We start from the raw sequence: 18,187 nt of genomic DNA on the forward strand, positions 1-18,187 counted from the left end.
AGAGGAGCGTCTCAACTCCAAATTCCACAACCCACCAGCAACCCTCTCAGTGGTCTGATGAGGGTGGGAATCTTTATCTCAGAACATTTTAAAAATAAATGAATTCCAGGTTAGCCATCTCACATAACTGTAAGTTCTCCAATAATTAGACGCAGCCCTTAGCCTACTAAGTGCGCCCCTAATGGCTGCAGCTCAAGCCCTCTGAGTCCGTCAGGATAAAAGCACTACACAAATGTTGGAATTATAAATGGTCTCCAGGCTAGGAAAACCTCAGTTTGGGCTGGTGCACACCGAGCGGGTTTTTTGGCATTTTTGCAGCAGCTTGCGGCTGTGGATAAGCTTCGTCAATGTATCTCAATGGGCTGGTGCACACCAGAGCGGGAGGAATTTTGCTGAACCGCATACTCCCGGGGTGAGGCATTTTTTAGATTGCGGAGGCGTTTCTACCTCCAATGTTAAGTATAGGAAAAACGCAAACCGCTCTGAAAAACGGCAGTTCAGAGCGGTTTTGCAGGCGTTTTTGTTACAGAAGCTGTTCAGTAACAGCTTTACTGTAACAATATATGAAATCTGCTACACCAAAAACTCTACACAAAACCGCAAAACGCTAGCTGAAACGCATTGTCATTTCATTGTGTCAGGCCTGGAACCCACTATGAATCACTATCGCTAGCATTTTAATGAGCGTTTTGTAAGCGATTTCATGAGCATTTTCTGGCGATTTTAGTAGCGATTTTAAAAAGTGTAAGCTTTTTGCAAGCGATTGTGTAGCAATTTGAGATTTTAATTCTGATTGCTCCTTTCAATTAATTTTTTTTTTTTTTAATAGTGTGCAGTAGTTTAAAACACTAGCAAATTGCGCAGTGTAGGTTTTGACGAGCGATTATGCCAGCGTTTAAATACTTTACATTGTAGAAACGCTAACGCTCAAAAATGCTGCATGTCCTGCGTTTGCGATTTTGGTAATCGCAATCGTTCCAGTGGAATTTGGCCCATCCATTAGGCTGCATTTCCACTTGTGCGGTGCGGAATCACCGGGAAATCGCCGCAGACGAAATCGTATGCGTGTGCGATTTTGCATGCGTTTTTTCCACGATTTCGCATAGGGTAGTAGGTGGGTGATTTTAACCATGTCACTGCCTGTGTAAATTAACATTACCTCCTATGCAAAATCGCAGGGGAAAACGCATGCCAAAACCGCATGCAATTTCCCTATTAAGATACATTGTATGCGATTCGCTTAGCGGTGTGCGGGGAGCGAATTCTGACAACTCTGCCGTGCAGATTTTCCCCGCACACAAAAACGCTCAGCACAACGCACAAGTGGAAACAGGCCCATCCACTTGTATTGGCTGTGCGAATCCGCATGCAGACAACGCATGCAGATTCGCTATAGTGGAAATGAGCCCTTAACATTAGCTGAGCGTTTAGGGAAATCGCTCACATTTTAAAAACCTCCCTAAACGCTCCAAAAAAAAAATCGTTCTAGTGGGTTCCAGCCCTCAGCTGGGAACGCCTGGGTAGGACCACTCATTATATGAACCACGTAGGTCTGCTGAATGAGGGGTTGTCAGAGGTTCTAGATTATAGAACTTGCCCTATCGCAGTATGGAAAAGCCAAGAAGAATAAAAACACCACAATTGAGTTAGACATTGGACAACCTTTGGTCTCAGAGCGCAGCTGGTGGATTTACTAAATCCACAGCCGTAGCAGAGTTGCTGACCACAGCCGACATCTTTCTCAGTGAGCCAGAAAGGTGTTGGGTTCAAGTACCAACCCTATGAGCCTCATTTAAAGTGTCATAGTGTGACCCTCTCTCCTCCTCTGAGAAAGCGGGGCCACTCCTGCGGAACTAGTGGGGTCTGTCGGGGAGCCCTCCATCCATCTCTGCCTACACGCCTTGCTCATCCCACTCTCTGTTACCTTCCTGGGCTAAGTGTCCTCCTTCCTTAGGCCTGGAACTCACTACAAAGCGCTATCGCTAGCATTTTTAATGAGCGTTTTGTAAGCGATTTCATGAGCGTTTTCTGGCAATTTTGGTAGTGATTTTAGCAGCGATTAGCGATTTTAATTCTGATTGGTCCTTCCAATTATTTTTAATTTTTTTTTTACAATGTACAGTAATTTAAAAACACTAGCAAAATCACTCTGTGTAGGTCTTGATTTTAAAAAGTGTAAGCTTTTTGCAAGCGATTGTGTAGCAATTTGAGATTTTAATTCTGACTGCTCCTTTCAATTTTTTTTTTTTTAATAGTGTGCAGTAGTTTAAACCGCTAGCAAATTGCTCAGTGTAGGTCTTGATGAGCGATTACGCCAGCTTTTACATACTTTACATTGCCGAAACGCCAACGCTCAAAAATGCTGCATGTCCTGCGTTAGCGATTTTGGTAATCACAATCGCTCCAGTGGAATTTGGCCCATCCATTAACATTAGCTGAGCGTTTAGGAAAATCGCTAGCGTTTCAAAAACCACCCTGAGGGCTCAAAAAAAAAAAAAAAGTTAACTCTAGTAGGTTCCAGCCCTGATGCACTTTATAGGCTGCCCCTGAGCATAATGCAGGTTTGGTCTGCACACTGTGAGATAGAATTGTATTGTTTGATATTTTGCTTTGCACATTGATTTTCTTGTTTTTTTATTGTGATTTCACTATAGCATTTATGCATTGCACCTGCACTTTATATCACTGAGGATTTCATCATAAATAAACCCAGGTTCAATCACAGAGAGGTTCATCTTTGAACCTCTGGTGCTGATAGTATATTGTAGTCGGACAACAATACTATAATGGGCTATTGTATTGTACTATCGTAAGGTAATACCTTAGCATTTGAGCATGTTATAATAAATATCCGGTAAATAATTTTTTATTTTTATCTTTTTTTTTAGAGGGGGGGAGAGGGAGGTCTATTTCTGCTCTTCCCCGGATGTTATAGTATACTATAAATCTTGCCTACATGATCAAACCTTCTGCAGACATGGCGCATCAAAGAGAAGGCTTGAATGGTCGTTGCTGTATTTGTAGGATTACATTTCGTAGCTTCATTAAAGCCTCTTTCCCACCAGGACGTTGAGTTTTAGTGGACATTATAGGTCGCATAATGTGCCCCCTAACGCAACGCCTGGTGGTGTTGTAGGAGGACGCTTCCAAGAGCCGCGTTATGCAGCTCTTGGTGCGCCTTTTTTATGAAATGGGATGCGGAGAACACGTGATCCGCATCACGTGGTCCCGTCAGCCAATCGCCGCACAGAGCAGCCGCTCCAGGAAGTAAACACTGCATGTCACAGTGCAGTGAATATTAATTAGCCATGTGGCTGGCTGCGGAGGAGGGGAGACCTCCTCCTCCAACATTACTGAGCATGTGCAAACAGTCTAACGCGGCTTAGCTATGTATAACGCACAGCATGCAGCACTTTGTTTGAACGTGCTGCGTTACAATGTAACGCAACATGGGCACTGTGAACAGCCCATTGCTTTTTCATTGCTGTGCGGTGGGCTGCGTTACAGGCTGCACTAACATGCGCCTGTAACGTCTTACTGTGAAAGCAGCCTCAAAGCCTGCAGATTAGCTATTCACAGATCGCACCAAACCACACCTGAGAACTCTGGCATCCTGGCAGGACTGCCCACTCTCCAGCTCCACCCCACAGGGGGGATGGACTGTCCCAGGTGACACAAGGAACACAATGACTAGCCACTGATCTCTGCAGGAACAGGACACCTGGCCACTGATCTCCGCAGGAACACTAGGTGATGGTCTGGCCACTGAATGCTGCAAGAACATTACACCCGACCACTGAACTCCGCAGGAATAGTATGCCTGGCCACTGAACTCTACAGACAGGAATAGTACCCCTGGCCACTGAATGCACAAAACAGTACACTCCTGGCTAATGAACATTTTAATAACAAGGTAAAGGGGGAAGAGGCGCCCAGAGCAGATAAAATACGTTAAAAACAAATAAAATGAAAAAAGTGAGGTGGCTTACATCAATGAAGACAAATTCACGTATTAATAGAATTTTATTGCAATAAAATTCTATTAATACGTGAATTTGTCTTCATTGAGGTAAGCCACCTCACTTTTTTCATTTTATTTGTTTTTAACGTATTTTATCTGCTCTGGGCGCCTCTTCCCCCTTTACCTTGTGCCTTCACCCTCCTTTTGGAGGGGGATCAACCCTCTTTGACCAGTTTAGGTCATTTGAGGTTTGCTTTTTATCAAGAGTGCGACCATCACCAGCTCTGTCTGGTCACCCGAGTGGAGTCGGGGTTATACATCTCCACCTGCTTCTAGTGGTCGGTTGCCCTTCTGCAAACCACCTTTGTGAGTATAATACATTCGCATATTTTACATGCTTCTGGTACTGTGACATACTGCACCATTTGGGCTCCTGTTGTCTCTGTGTTTTCTTCCTGCAGGGTGCAATTTTTATTATCCCTACTTTTTGTCCATTTTAATAACAAGTCTGCAGGAACACAATGTGCCTGACCACTGTACTCCGCAAGAACATAATGTCTGGCCACTGAACTGTGCAGACAGGGATAGTACAGTACACCTGGCTACTAAACTCTGCGGACGGACAGTACTCCTGGCCACTAAACTCTGCAGACAGAAACAGTAGGCCTGGCCACTGATCTTGATAACAGTCTACCAGGTCAGTGGTCACTGAATGATGCTGGCAGGAACAGTACACCTGGCCAGTAAACTCTGCAGGCAGGGACAGTACAGTATGCCTGCCTGGCCACTGATCTCTGAATATTCTAGTGAACTGTGTTCTGCAGGAACATAAAGCCACATCTACACACGTAGATGCGGCCGCGATGCTCCTTATCAATCGAGCCGCTGGGAAAGAACAGTCTGCCTGATCACTGAACTGGGCAGGAATAGTAGCCCTGGCCACTGAACTCTGCAGGAACATTATGACTCGCCACTAAACTCTGCATACAGGAACAGTACACCTGGCCACTGAACTATGCAGACAAGAACCGTATGCCTGGCCACTGAACCATGCCTAGTCAAGTAGCACTGGCCGCTGAACTGAGCAGGAGCCTACGCCCGGCCGCTGAACTGAGCAGGAGCCTACGCCCGGCCGCTGAACTGAGCAGGAGCCTACGCCCGGCCGCTGAACTGAGCAGGAGCCTACGCCCGGCCGCTGAGCTGAGCAGGAGCCTACGCCCGGCCGCTGAGCTGAGCAGGAGCCTCCGCCCGGCCGCTGAGCTGAGCAGGAGCCTACGCCCGGCCGCTGAGCTGAGCAGGAGCCTACGCCCGGCCGCTGAACTGAGCAGGAGCCTACGCCCGGCCGCTGAACTGAGCAGGAGCCTACGCCCGGCCGCTGAACTGAGCAGGAGCCTACGCCCGGCCGCTAAACTGAGCAGGAGCCTACGCCTGGCCGCTGAACTGAGCAGGAGCCTACGCCTGGCCACTAAACCGAGCAGACAGGAACAGCACGTCTGGCCAGTGAACTCTGGAGATCAGTGGCCAGGTGTAGTATTCCTTCAAAGAAACAGTGCGGCATTAAGCATAACTCTGCTCACAGACGTGGCAGAGAGCAGAATAAAGTCCGCTCACAGGAGTGGCAGAGCAGCATAAAGTGTAACTCCGCTCACAGGGGTGGCAGAGAGCGGCATAAAGTGTAACTCTGGCTCACAGGGGTGGCAGAGAGCGGCGTAAAGCGTAACTCCGATTACAGATGTGACAGAGAGCAGAATAATGTGTAACTCCACTCACAGGAGTGACAGAGTAGCATAAAGTGTAACTCCGCTCACAGATGTGGCAGAGAGCAGAATAAAGCGCAACTCCGCTCACAGATGTGGCAGAGAGCAGAATAAAGCGCAACTCCGCTCACAGATGTGGCAGAGAGTGGCATAAAGTGTAACTCTGCTCAGCATAAAGTGTAACTCCGCTCACAGGCGTGGCAGAGAGCAACATACACTAACTCCGCTCACAGATGTGGCAGAGAGCAGCATAAACTGTAACTCTGCTCAGCATAAAGTGTAACTCCGCTCACAGACGTGGCAGAGAGCAACATAAACTGTAACTTCGCTCACAGACATGGCAGAGAGCAGCATAAAGTGCAACTCCGCTCACAGACGTGGCAGAGAGCAGCATAAAGTGTAACTCCATTTACCGATGTGGCAGAGAGCGGCAAAAAGTGTAACTCCGCTCACTGATGTAGCAGAGAGCGGAAAAAAGTGTAACTCCGCTCACAGATGTGGCAGAGAGCGGCATAAAGTGCAACTCCGCTCACAGACGTGGCAAAGAGCAGCATAAAGTGTAACTCTGCTCAGCATAAAGGGTAACTCCGCACACAGATGTGGCAGAGAGCAACAAAAAGTGTATCTCCGCTTACAGGAGTGGCAGAGCATGGCATAAAGTGCAACTCCGCTCACAGATGTGGCAGAGAGCAGCATAAAGTGTAACTCCACTCACAGACGTGGCAGAGAGCAGCATAAAGTGTAACTCCACTCACAGACGTGGCAGAGAGCAGCATGAAGTGTAACTCCGCTCGCAGACGTGGTAGAGAGTAGCATAAAGTGTAACTCCGCTCACAGATGTAATTAGAAGTGGCTTCTTATTCATACAGATTCCTGATCATACTCTGAATGGAACAAGTCATAAGAAAGTTCTCCAGATTCACCTCTGTGTGTCTTTACCTCCTGCGAGTGTGTTTACATAGGTAACGTCTGAATAAGGCCGATTACTTTATTTAAACTATGCAATATTTATAATGATTTCGGCTATGTTCACAGTGGAATGTTATTGTCCTGCATTAATAAAGTCATATAACGCAGTTTACCGCACTGCAATATTAATGCTATGTAACATTCACAGTGCAACATTAGCGTTACAGAGTATAACATGTTACGTTATGGTAATGCACTGCTGGAGTGCGTTACCTCTGAAGGCCCATTTCCACTATCGCGAATTCCCATGCGTTTTTCGCATGCGAATTCGCATAGCAATACAAGTGAATTGGACTGTTTCCACTTATCAGGATTCCTTTGCGTTTTTCTGTGCAGAAAAAATTTGCACAGCAAAGCCATCAGAATTCACATACTGCTATGCGAATCGCATACAATGTATTTTATAGGAAATTCGCATGTGGTTTGGGTATGCAAATTTTCATGCTAATTCGTATGCAAATTCGCATAGAAACAATGGAAAAAATCACACCAGCACTGTCATGGTTAAAATCGCATACATCGTCATCCATGCGAATTCACATGAAAATTTGCATAGATCCGCATGCAAATTTTTACTGCGGCGATTCGCACTGCACAAGTGGAAATGGGCCCTAAATGCATGTTAACAGATACAGGGAAGCATACTTTTCATTGCCTGTATGCTTCACTGTACCTACTGTATGCAGCGTTACAATTTTTTTGTTGCGTCGTAATTTCGAATTGCGACTTTAATGTGTAGCCTTAGTCATTTTAAATAAAACATAATTAAAAAAAAATAATAATAAATTATGGGTTTGTTTTTTTTAAACCTATGAGACTTTTTTTTATTTTTTTGAAGAGGGTGATGTACAGAGCTGCTGAAACCTCCGGAAACATTCCTTTCACAACTGGAGTCCTCAGGAGCCGAGATCCCAGCTGTGCCACAGTGCGGAACATTCTACAGACCAGCAGCGAGGGACTAGTCAGTCATCTTACTTTTCAGTGAGGTAACAGGTTTAGTGAACTGGAATTTGGGAAGGTGATCGGTAAAATCAGCTGTTTTCTACATTACTGAATGTGGTAATGATTAGTGAATTGAGGCCTTTATCTTTTATTTATATTGTGGTAATGCAGTATAGTGGTCTAGCACAACGTTTTGGGTCTCACACATTTTGTCAAGCGCACATCAAGGGCAGAGTCCGGACTGGATTTGCCATCTGCTGCACAGTGTGTCAGAAGCTTGTTGGACCTCTGACCAGTGTCTGCAGCCAGTAGATCAGAAACACCTGATCTGCTGCATGCTTGTTCAGGGGCTATGGCTAAAAGTATTAGAGGCAGAGGATCAGCAGGTAGAGATGTTGCGAACTGTTAGCTCAGCGAACATCTCTGGGCCTCTTACTACTTCCGGGTCGCACTGACCCGGAGTAGTACGCCTGCACTGCACGGCGAAGCGCGTCCTAGATCGTGCTCCTGTTGCCGGGCACTCTCTGCGCATGTGCGTGACGTCGTTCATGACGTCACGCACATGCGCAGAGAGTGCCCGGCAACAGGAGCACGATCTAGGACGCGCTTCGCCGGGCAGCGCAGGCGTACTACTCCGGGTCAGAGCGACCCGGAAGTAGTAAAAGCCCCATGTATTCAGAGATGTTCGCCGTCGAATGGTTCGGGAACTGTTTGCTACATCTCTATCAGCAGAACAGCCAGGCAACTGGTATTGCTTAAAATGAAAAATATGGCAGCCTCCATATCCCTCTCGCTTCAGTTATCCTTTTAAAGGAACCTGAAGTGAGAAGTATATATGGAGGCTACCATATTTATTTACTTTTAAACAATACCAGTTGCCTGGCAGTTCTGCTAATCTATCTGGCTGCAGTAGTGTCTGAATTCCAACCCTGGAACAAGCATGAAGCTAATCTTGTCAGATGTGACAATGTCAGAAACACCTGATATTGCTGCATGCTTGTTCAGGCTCCATGGCTAAAAGTATTAGAGGCAGAAGATCAGCAGGATAACCAGGCAACTGGTATTGCTTATAAGGAAATAAATATGGCAACCTCCATATTCAGTTGTCCTTTAAAAAGCCTGAAGGCAGCCAGTTGGAATAATGCGATCAGTCACAATGCAGTACTATGTATATCCCCATAGAACTGTATGGCCAGTGAGTTAACATGTAGATTTATTTACCTCTCAGGTCAACAGATTTTGAATACTATGAGCAGATTGTGTAGGGAACATGGCGGCGGCAAAATTGGTCAGTGACTGGCTTTAAGCCTGGTACACACATCCAAATTTTGATTGACCAATCTTTAGTTACTACCTCAATGTAGTATGACGGCCAAATGATTTTGAATACTTGAAATAGATTGTGCAATAAGCCCTCATTGGCCAACCTTAGCACCTCCATATAGGATGAGGCTACTTTCACAGTAGGATGTTGCGTTTTGATGCGACATTAAAGTTGCAAAACTAACAACGCAACTTCCCAAAAATGTCACAACGCAGCTCTATGCCCTGTTATTGTCGCATACAGGCAATGAAAAGTATGCTTCCAGGTCATTACTGAGCATGTGCAAACAGTCCAACACAGCTAATAATGTGTATAACGCACAGCAGTCCAAGTGATAAAAAGAGTGGCACTCAATTACATGGGACAGGGGTGCCCAAGCCTCAACGGATCCTCACACCTTCAGATCCCGATCAAGTATTCACAGGGATGGAGGCTGGCACATCCAAGAATAAAAAGCTCTTTTATTGAAACATCAAGTTTAAAATCTGTGGTAATACAGCGACAGCCCGCTGTTTCAGGTCTCCAGCCTTTCTTCAAGCTGTTTCAACCACACATTGGAGATCAAGTGTCATCATATTTATAATGCCCACCCTCAATCACATCCTATTTGAGGAGGCTTTTGTTTACACTAATTTTCTGTTCCGACGATATGCCAAATGTTGGTACAGATTTATAGATGATATTTTTTGTGTGTGGGCGGGGCCACGTTCGACCCTTGATCAGTTCTTAACTGCACTGTCCCAATGCTGCCAGGAAATTAGATTGACGAGTCATGTGAGTGCCGAACAGGTGTCCTTTTTAGATACCACTATCATGAGAGAGGGTAATTCCTTAACTTCTGACCTATATATTAAAAGTACAGATTGTAACTCATTGTTACACTACAATAGCTTTCATCCGCCCCATGTTAAAAATGCTATCCCTAAGGGACAGTTTGTGAGATTGGATAGGATAGTATCCAATCCTGAGAATTTGGATCAACGACAGAGTGACATGACCAAGAAATTTAAACAAAGAGGATATCCCCTGGAGGTAGTTAAACCTGGGGTGAGCTCTAGGAAGAGACCGAACAAACAATTCCGACTCCCCTTTGTGTCAACTTATAATACATGCAGTTCAGAGATCAGCAAAAGTATTAGACGTCATTGGCACCTCCTTAGTAATGCATTTCCTAATATTCCTGAATTCAGGTACCCCCCACTTCAGTCATTTAAACGAGCACCCACAGTTAGGGACAAAATATTTCATCATAAGTATACAGGCCCTACCTCCACTAGGAGAGTGGGTACTTTTCCCTGTATGGGGTGCCATAGGTGTGGGCACATCATTAAGGGGTCAGACTTCTGCCATCCCACTAAAGGTACTAAATATCAGATCAGGGACTTTTTTACCTGTGAGTCTAATTTTGTGGTCTATTATTTAAAATGCCCGTGTGGCCTAGGCTATGTGGGCATGACCACGCAAAAAGTGAGGGATAGGATCTGCTCACATAAAAGCACCATTCGTAATGGGGATAGAAAACAGGCAGTTTCAGCACATTTTGTAGAGAAACATCATAGTGTATCCCAACTGAGGGTTCAAATTATTGATGGGGTCCCCAGTACATGGAGGGGTAAACTCAGTAGAATTAATGAACTGCGTAGAAGGGAAGCAAGTTGGATTAAAAGGTTGGGAGTGATGGGTAATGGAGGATTGAACCGAGAATATGAATTGGGTTTTTGTGTATAATGTCTATTGATGAAATCTGGGTTGCATGTTTTAAAGTATATTTTATATTTTCTTTTATTGCAGAGCTCCCCGTTTTCCTGCAGTGGTGGTACCTGGTTGGGGATACCCTTCCCATATGTTTGCTGAGGAGGAATTGGTGAGATATAATATAATGTTTAATATGGGGGTGTTGCCATAGAAGCGCTGCGAACGGCCGTGTGTGTAGCTGTATGGCTGCGCTTTGTTTACAAGTTACGTCAGGTGGTATCTGCCCTGTGGGCGGCATCCGAGTACGTGTTATGTCTATTGCGCACTAGGTTTGCGCAGGATTTTGGAACGGACCCCTCGCGGCGCTTTGATTGGTGACGTCACCTAGTGTTGAGTCACCTGTTCTAGCTTCAGCAAATGAGGAGCCAGGGGTTATGTCTGTGAGCGGTGTCTGCCACGGCGCCCAGGCTTGGACAGTGAAGTGGGTGGTTCCCTGGGAAAGGGCTGCAGTCTTCCATCAGGTCCACGAGTCTGTACAGGTAAACGGATTGGCTACTTGGAATTCAAAATGATTGGATGTGATTGAGGGTGGGCATTATAAATATGATGACACTTGATCTCCAATGTGTGGTTGAAACAGCTTGAAGAAAGGCTGGAGACCTGAAACAGCGGGCTGTCGCTGTATTACCACAGATTTTAAACTTGATGTTTCAATAAAAGAGCTTTTTATTCTTGGATATAACGCACAGCATACAGCACTTTCTAATAATGCTACACATTACACACAAACGCAACGTGTGCACTGTGAATGTTGCACAGACTTAGTATTGCTGGGCGTTAGTCCACGTTAAAACATTTTATAACGTGCGAATTTAACGTCGCACTGTGAAAGAGGCCCGAGGGTTTACCTACAGATGCCTCTCATAGTATTCAACATCTGTTGGCCCACATACTACATGCTGGTGGTAAAAGTAGTCATTAATCGGCCAATAATTGAAAGTGTGTACCAGGGTTTAGAACTGGACCAATAAACAGGAAGGCCATTTGGTTGGGCCAGCTACAAGCAGCATCCAATTTTAAAGCTGTGATCTCATCTACTCTCAATCTCTGGACACTTGGAGGTGCTGGGTCCTCCTGAAGGAACTGAGGGATTCATTGAGTCAAGGCTGGTCCCACACAGCGGATGTGAAAAGTCGCCTCATGCATTACATGTATCATGTGATACAAACAGTAGATGAAGAGTATACTACATGGCGACTGTAACCGCAGGCATGTCTGTATGATGCATCACACAGCATGCCTCCGACAACAGATTCCACTGCAGTGCGCACATGCCAATCAATCTCTGCTATGGGATTATTTCAGTGTTCCCCAACCCTGTCCTCAAGGCCCACCAACACTGCACGTTTTGTAGAAATCCACAGAGGTAGTAAATCAGCTCTGGTGAGCAGTGCTGCTCAAATCCGAACTCGCGAGACATCCAGATAGTTCTATCCGGAGATCTCCCAGTAAACCTGTGCGGGGGGGGTTTCAATCTTACCTGTCTGACGTCTTCTTCGTCCGTCCCTGGCGCCTCCCACGATGAGGTCCAAGCAGCGGTCACGTGATTAAACACTTTCTCCTTCCGGGTTGAAGGAGGAAGTGTTTGTAATCACGTGACACGCGTGGAGAGCATCGTGGGAGGTGCCGAGGGACGGACGAGGAAGACATCGGACAGGTAAGATTGACCCCCCCCCCGCACAGGTAACTGGGAGATATCCGGATAGCAACTATCCGGATGTCTCCCGGATCCGGATTTGAGCAGCACTGCTGGTGAGACACTAATTACCTCACCTGTGCATGTTTGTGGTTTTCTGCAACCCATGCACTGTTGGTGGGCCTTGAGGACAGGGTTGGTCTGGATTATATTGTCCGACACACTGCAGCAGGTCAGTGTAAATATAGCCGCAGGCTTGCCATCCTCTTAGAGAAGTGTAGACAAATTGCTGGTGCTGAAAAAGGCCAGGTTAGGGCAAGGGTGCCATTAATGGTACAATTTTTTTCATCAGATACAATATTTCGATGAGATTTGAACAATTGTAAGTAATCGCAAGGCAATTATAAATTTTTCCCATTAACGGAACAAATTAAGATGGTTTCCATTCAATCTTAAAATCCAAAATTTTTGTATTGTTCATTCTTCCTTTTCCAATCGACCAAAGAATCGTGTCATGTCTTCTATACAATTCAATTATAAATAGTGCATTGAAAAATTGAATTTGAAGGAAAATTGTACCGTTAAGAGGCACCTTAAAGGACAACTGAAGTGAGAAAAATATGGAGGCTGCCATATTGTTTTCCCTTTGAACAATCCCTGCTGGTCTATTTGGCTGCAGAAGTGTCTGTATAACACCAGAAACAAGCATGCGACTGGTCTTGTCAGATCTGACAATGTCAGAAACACCTGATCTGCTGCATGCTTGTTTTGCTTAGAAGGAAATAAATATGGCAGCCTCCAGATATCTCTCTCTTCATTTGGCCTATAGGCCTCTCTCACAGTGCGACGTTAAAGTTGCACGTTAGAAAATGTTTTAACGTGGACTGACACACAGCAATATTAAGTCTGTGCAACATTCACAGTGCACACGTTGCGTTGTGTGTAACGTGTAGTAATATTTAGAAAGTGCTGCATGCTGTGCGTTTCGCAATAAATCTTCTGTGTTGTGTGTGTTGCACATGCTCAGTAATGTTTTTTTTAAAGTAACGCATTTGCCGGTTTTGTTCCATCAGTGGGCGGCGCAAACGGCGCACGAAACACAGGGCTAAAGAATGTACTATACTATATATACACATGTACTATAACGTCCAAGTTATAGTCTTTCACTGCGTTGCATTAGGAGCACGTTATGCGACCTTAACGTCGCACCAAACACACCATCCCACTGTGAAAGAGGCCTTAAGGCTAGGTTGACAGGGGAAGTTGCATTGTGTTGGGTTCCCTGTAACAGCAGGAACACAACAGAGAAGGAAAGCGGCTCCACACCATAAACCTGTGTTGCATAACATGAAGTACAGTGAAGCAGTCAATGAAAAGTATGCTGCACTGTTAACATACACATTTTGCAGTAATGCAGTGCATTTGCAAGTCGCACACAGTTATACTGCAATGCTCCCAGCGCACTGTAAACATCGCACAGGTGGTGCATTGCGACAAAGCAGACGTTATGCCATACCACAAGGCCCCACTGTGAACCTGGCCTCACAATGGACATACACAGCTGAGAAGTGACACACTGGCAAATTACTGTAGAATACTATTAAGCTCAGGTTAGTCTTGTAGATCAAAGGTAATAGTGGCTTTTGTTTTGTTTTTTAGAAATTTTATAAAGATGCTAACCTTTACTTTTTGAAGGAAAGGAAGTCAAGTGTGTTGGCTGCAAGTTGTCAGCAAAATTGTGAGCTGCGCAGGTGCAACCTAACTTCCTCTTCCTTTCAGACAAAATCCAGCCCCCAAACATCAGAGATGGGCGGGCATACTATGATCCAATCATAGCCACACCTTTACAATGCATGACAGCCTGCTCATTGGGGCATGTCTGCAGTAAGCAGGGGGCAGGCCCATGAACAAGCAAGCTGCTGCACCCACTGTTGACATTTTGCAGCCCAATCTTTACATTTTTATAATGCAAAAATATTTTAGCCATGAAAACCTTTTACAGGTCCATTTCTATGAAATGTGCCTGAACTTGATTTCTTAGATCAGATAAATACTATCACCAGTGAATCTTTGATATATAAGTTTGGAGCCACATCTGGTAGTGTGACTGCGCAAGCTTTGCAAGCAGGTGTGCTTAGAGAGATGCAAATCATTCCCAGTTCATACAAGTTTATGCACATTCACACAGCATAGAAACGGATCAATCGAATGCCACCTTGCTGGGCTTCATATGGTCCCTTACCAAGCTGCATACATTTGCATAATACGGTATGACCGTGGAAGGATTTACATCTCATTGACCATCGCCATTTGCAAGTATAAAGGGATACCAAGCAGCTTTAAAGAGGAACTCCAGTGAAAATAATGTAATGAAAAAAATTATGTATAAATGATTTAGTCAGCGTTTGCCCATTGTAAAATATTTTAAATCCCCGATTTAGGCTACTTACACACCAGGACGTTGCGTTTAAGGGACGTTATAGGGCACAGAACGTGCCCCTAACGCAACGCCTGGTGGTGTTGGAGCAGGACACTACCAAGAGCTGCGTTACAAGCAGCTCTTGGTGCGCCTGCTCTGTCGGAGACCACGTGAGCGGAGCTCTCCGCATCACATGGTCCCGCCAACCAATCCGCGGCCGCTCCAGGATGTAAACACTGTAAGTGCAGTGAATAATAAGTAGCCATGTGCATGGCTACGTAGCGGCCTCTTCCCGCCTCCTCTCTGCCCATAAAATGAAAAAAAAAAACCTACTGAGCATGTGCAAACAGTCTAACGCGGCTTAGCCGCGTGTAAAGTACTGCATGCAGTACGTTATGTAGACGTGCTGCGTTACAACGTAATGCAAAGTGGGCACTGTGAACAGCCCATTGATTTTTCATTGCTGTGCGTTGGGGTGCGTTACAGGCTGCTCTAACGTGCGCCTGTAACGTCCCACTGTGAAAGCAGCCTTATATTCTGACATTTATCATATGGTGACATTTTTACTGCTGGCAGGTGATGTAGCTGCTGCTTGCTGTTTTGGCGGTTGGAAACATCTGTAAACAGCTATTTCCCACAATGCAACAGGGTTCACAGACAGGAAACTGCCAAGAGTACATATTCAGAATTTCTTTGTGGGAGGGGTTTCACCACAATATCAGCCATACAGCGCCCCCTGATGGTCTGTTTGTGAAAAAGAATAGATGTCTCATGTAAAAGGGGATATCAGCTACTGATTGGGATAAAGTTCAATTCTTGGTCGGAGTTTCTCTTTAGAAAAAAAACAAACAATAATTGGTACTTACCTGGGGCTTCCTCCTAACTCCTCTCCTGGTCCGGGTGGTAGCTCCATTACTTGGCTACTTCCTCCTAAAGTCGCCAGTACAAGTCCCCGCCACGCACATTACGCGTCATCATGCTGGCCGGCATGAGTCCTGCGCATGCGTGGTTCTCTAACTCTGAGCCGCGCATGCCTCATACCAGCCGCCGTGATGACGCGTAACACGCACGATGGAAACTCGTACTGGTGACTTCAGGCGGAAATGGCCAATTAATGGAGCTGCCAGCAGGATTGGGAGAGGAGCCAGGACACCGGGAGACCTCGCAGCCTACAGGGGGCTGGAGGCAGCCCCAGGTAAGTACAAGTTGTTTTTAAAGCTGCTCGATATCCCTTTAGGGCTACATTCACAGTGGAGCAGTGCATTGCACCAGGAGCATAATCACACTGGTAAGGCGATGCTATTATATTGTTATGGTATATCCACATCAGTGCGTTACAGTGCAGTGAGACAGATCCTTCGGCAATAACAGAGGCGCTCTAGCAAAGTAATAGACCTGCAACTGAGTTCTCCTTGTTCAATTGCCTGATGAAGCGGGATGTTTGGCCTGTGAAATGCGTTTCATGATGTCTGGAGAATTGTTTTAAATAAATGTTCTGGTTATATTTATAAACGGCTTACATTGCCTGCTCATTTATGTACCCGAGGGAGGTGAATCCACCCATTTCCTTCCTTTTAAACGGTTGTTAACATATTTTACTCTATGTTGGCACCTGTGTTATCACTTCGGCAATAACAGTGCATGCAGCTCATTACCGCATAGCGCATGTGTTACCAGGTGCACTGACGTATCCTTTCTATATACTGCACGCTTCACTGCATGCGTAATGTGCAATGCAACTTTCCCCCTCCTCTGTGATCCTGTTTTTACAAGAAACACAAACAACCCTTTTCCTGCATATGTAACCTGAGGTCTTGTTTTAGTGCCTTGCCTATTTTCATCAAATAAAAACTATTAAAAAATATATTTTTAGTACTAAAAGCTAAGCAAATATGCTTAATGTGTAACGGTCGTGCATAAAATCAAAAATCAATACTTTATTTTTATCTAGTAAACAAGTAATACAGATGCTAACCAGGTAATCCAAAAGTTAAAATCTTTATTACTTTTCTTGTTTATAGATGATCATTCCCCAGTTTACTGGACTCTTATTTGGTACGTTGCCACACAAAGGAAGTTGCAGGGCATGCTGGGTTTTTTTTTTTGCTTCTTTATTTCCCCTCAGACTTAACGAATGTACAGAAGCAAAAAAGGACAACCCAGCATGCCCTGCAACTTCCTTTTTGCGGCAACGTACCAAATAAGAGTCAGGTAAACTGGGGAATGATCATTTATAAACAGGAAAAGTAATAGAGATTTTAACTTTTGGATTGCCTGGTTAGCATCCTTATTACTTGTTTACCAGATAAAAATAAAGAATTGATTTTTGATTTTATGCCCGACAGTTACACTTTAAAAAACAAAAACGGTCTATTACTCCCTTGTGTATCCGATTCACTTTTTCTCCAGAATTTTCTCTTAGGTCAGTGTTTCTCAAACCTGTCCTCGTGACTCCCTAAGGCCCTGTTCAGACTATGCACGTTCCAAGCCATTTTTCCAGAATGCGTACGGGCAGACTTTGCACATAGAAACGCCTACTAATGTTTTCTAATGGCCTCGTTCACATGTATGCGACGCATACGTTTCTCATCCGCATTGTTGCACGCAGTTCTGTGCCTCACGCACAGTAACGGACGCAATGAAAGTCTATGGACGAGTATCAAAAACGCGTACTATTGCATTTTTTGCGTAAGTTTCTCTCTGCGTTTCCCATAGTTCTTTTCTGTTTCCTGTGTGAAAAACGGAATAGAAAACGCATTCGAACGCAAGAAAAACGCATACAAACACATGCGTTTTTCAAATTGTGTTTTCTTTGCATCTCTATACGTTGTGCAAACGCGCTTAGTCTTAACAGGGCCTAATGGTGCATGTTTTGCAGGCAACTTCACCTATGCACAGATAAGGTAATTAGAGTCTCAGCTAGGTGGATTCCATGTAGCTGAGACACTAATTACCCCACCTGTGCATAGGGGAAGTTGCTTGCAAACCATGCACCGTTGGGGAGTCCAGGACAGGTTTGAGAAACACTATCCTAGGTAACGTTTTCGCCTCGCCTTTTCAACCCCCAGGAAGCAAGAAATACTCAATTTTGATGGTACCTCTTCACCTCTTTTTTTTCAATTGTAACATACTGAAAATTTTAAAGAGAATATTAAAAAAAAAATATCTCCAAGGAGAAAAAGTTAATTGCATATGAGCCACAGCCTGGTACAAAAAAAGACTGTTAGGCCTGAAACCCACTAGAGAGTGCAAAGCACTATCGCTGGCGATTTGTGATAGAGTTTTGCAAGCACTTTTGGGAGCATTTCCCGGCTCCTATACAATTCACTAGAATGGAGACGTTCCCAAAATGCTGAATGTCCTGCGATTGCGATTTCCTTAACCGCAATCGCTCTAGTGGAATCTGTCCCATCCATTTACATTG

This window comes from Hyperolius riggenbachi, chromosome 11 (genome assembly GCF_040937935.1).
Source record: "Hyperolius riggenbachi isolate aHypRig1 chromosome 11, aHypRig1.pri, whole genome shotgun sequence".
Lineage (NCBI taxonomy): Eukaryota > Metazoa > Chordata > Amphibia > Anura > Hyperoliidae > Hyperolius > Hyperolius riggenbachi.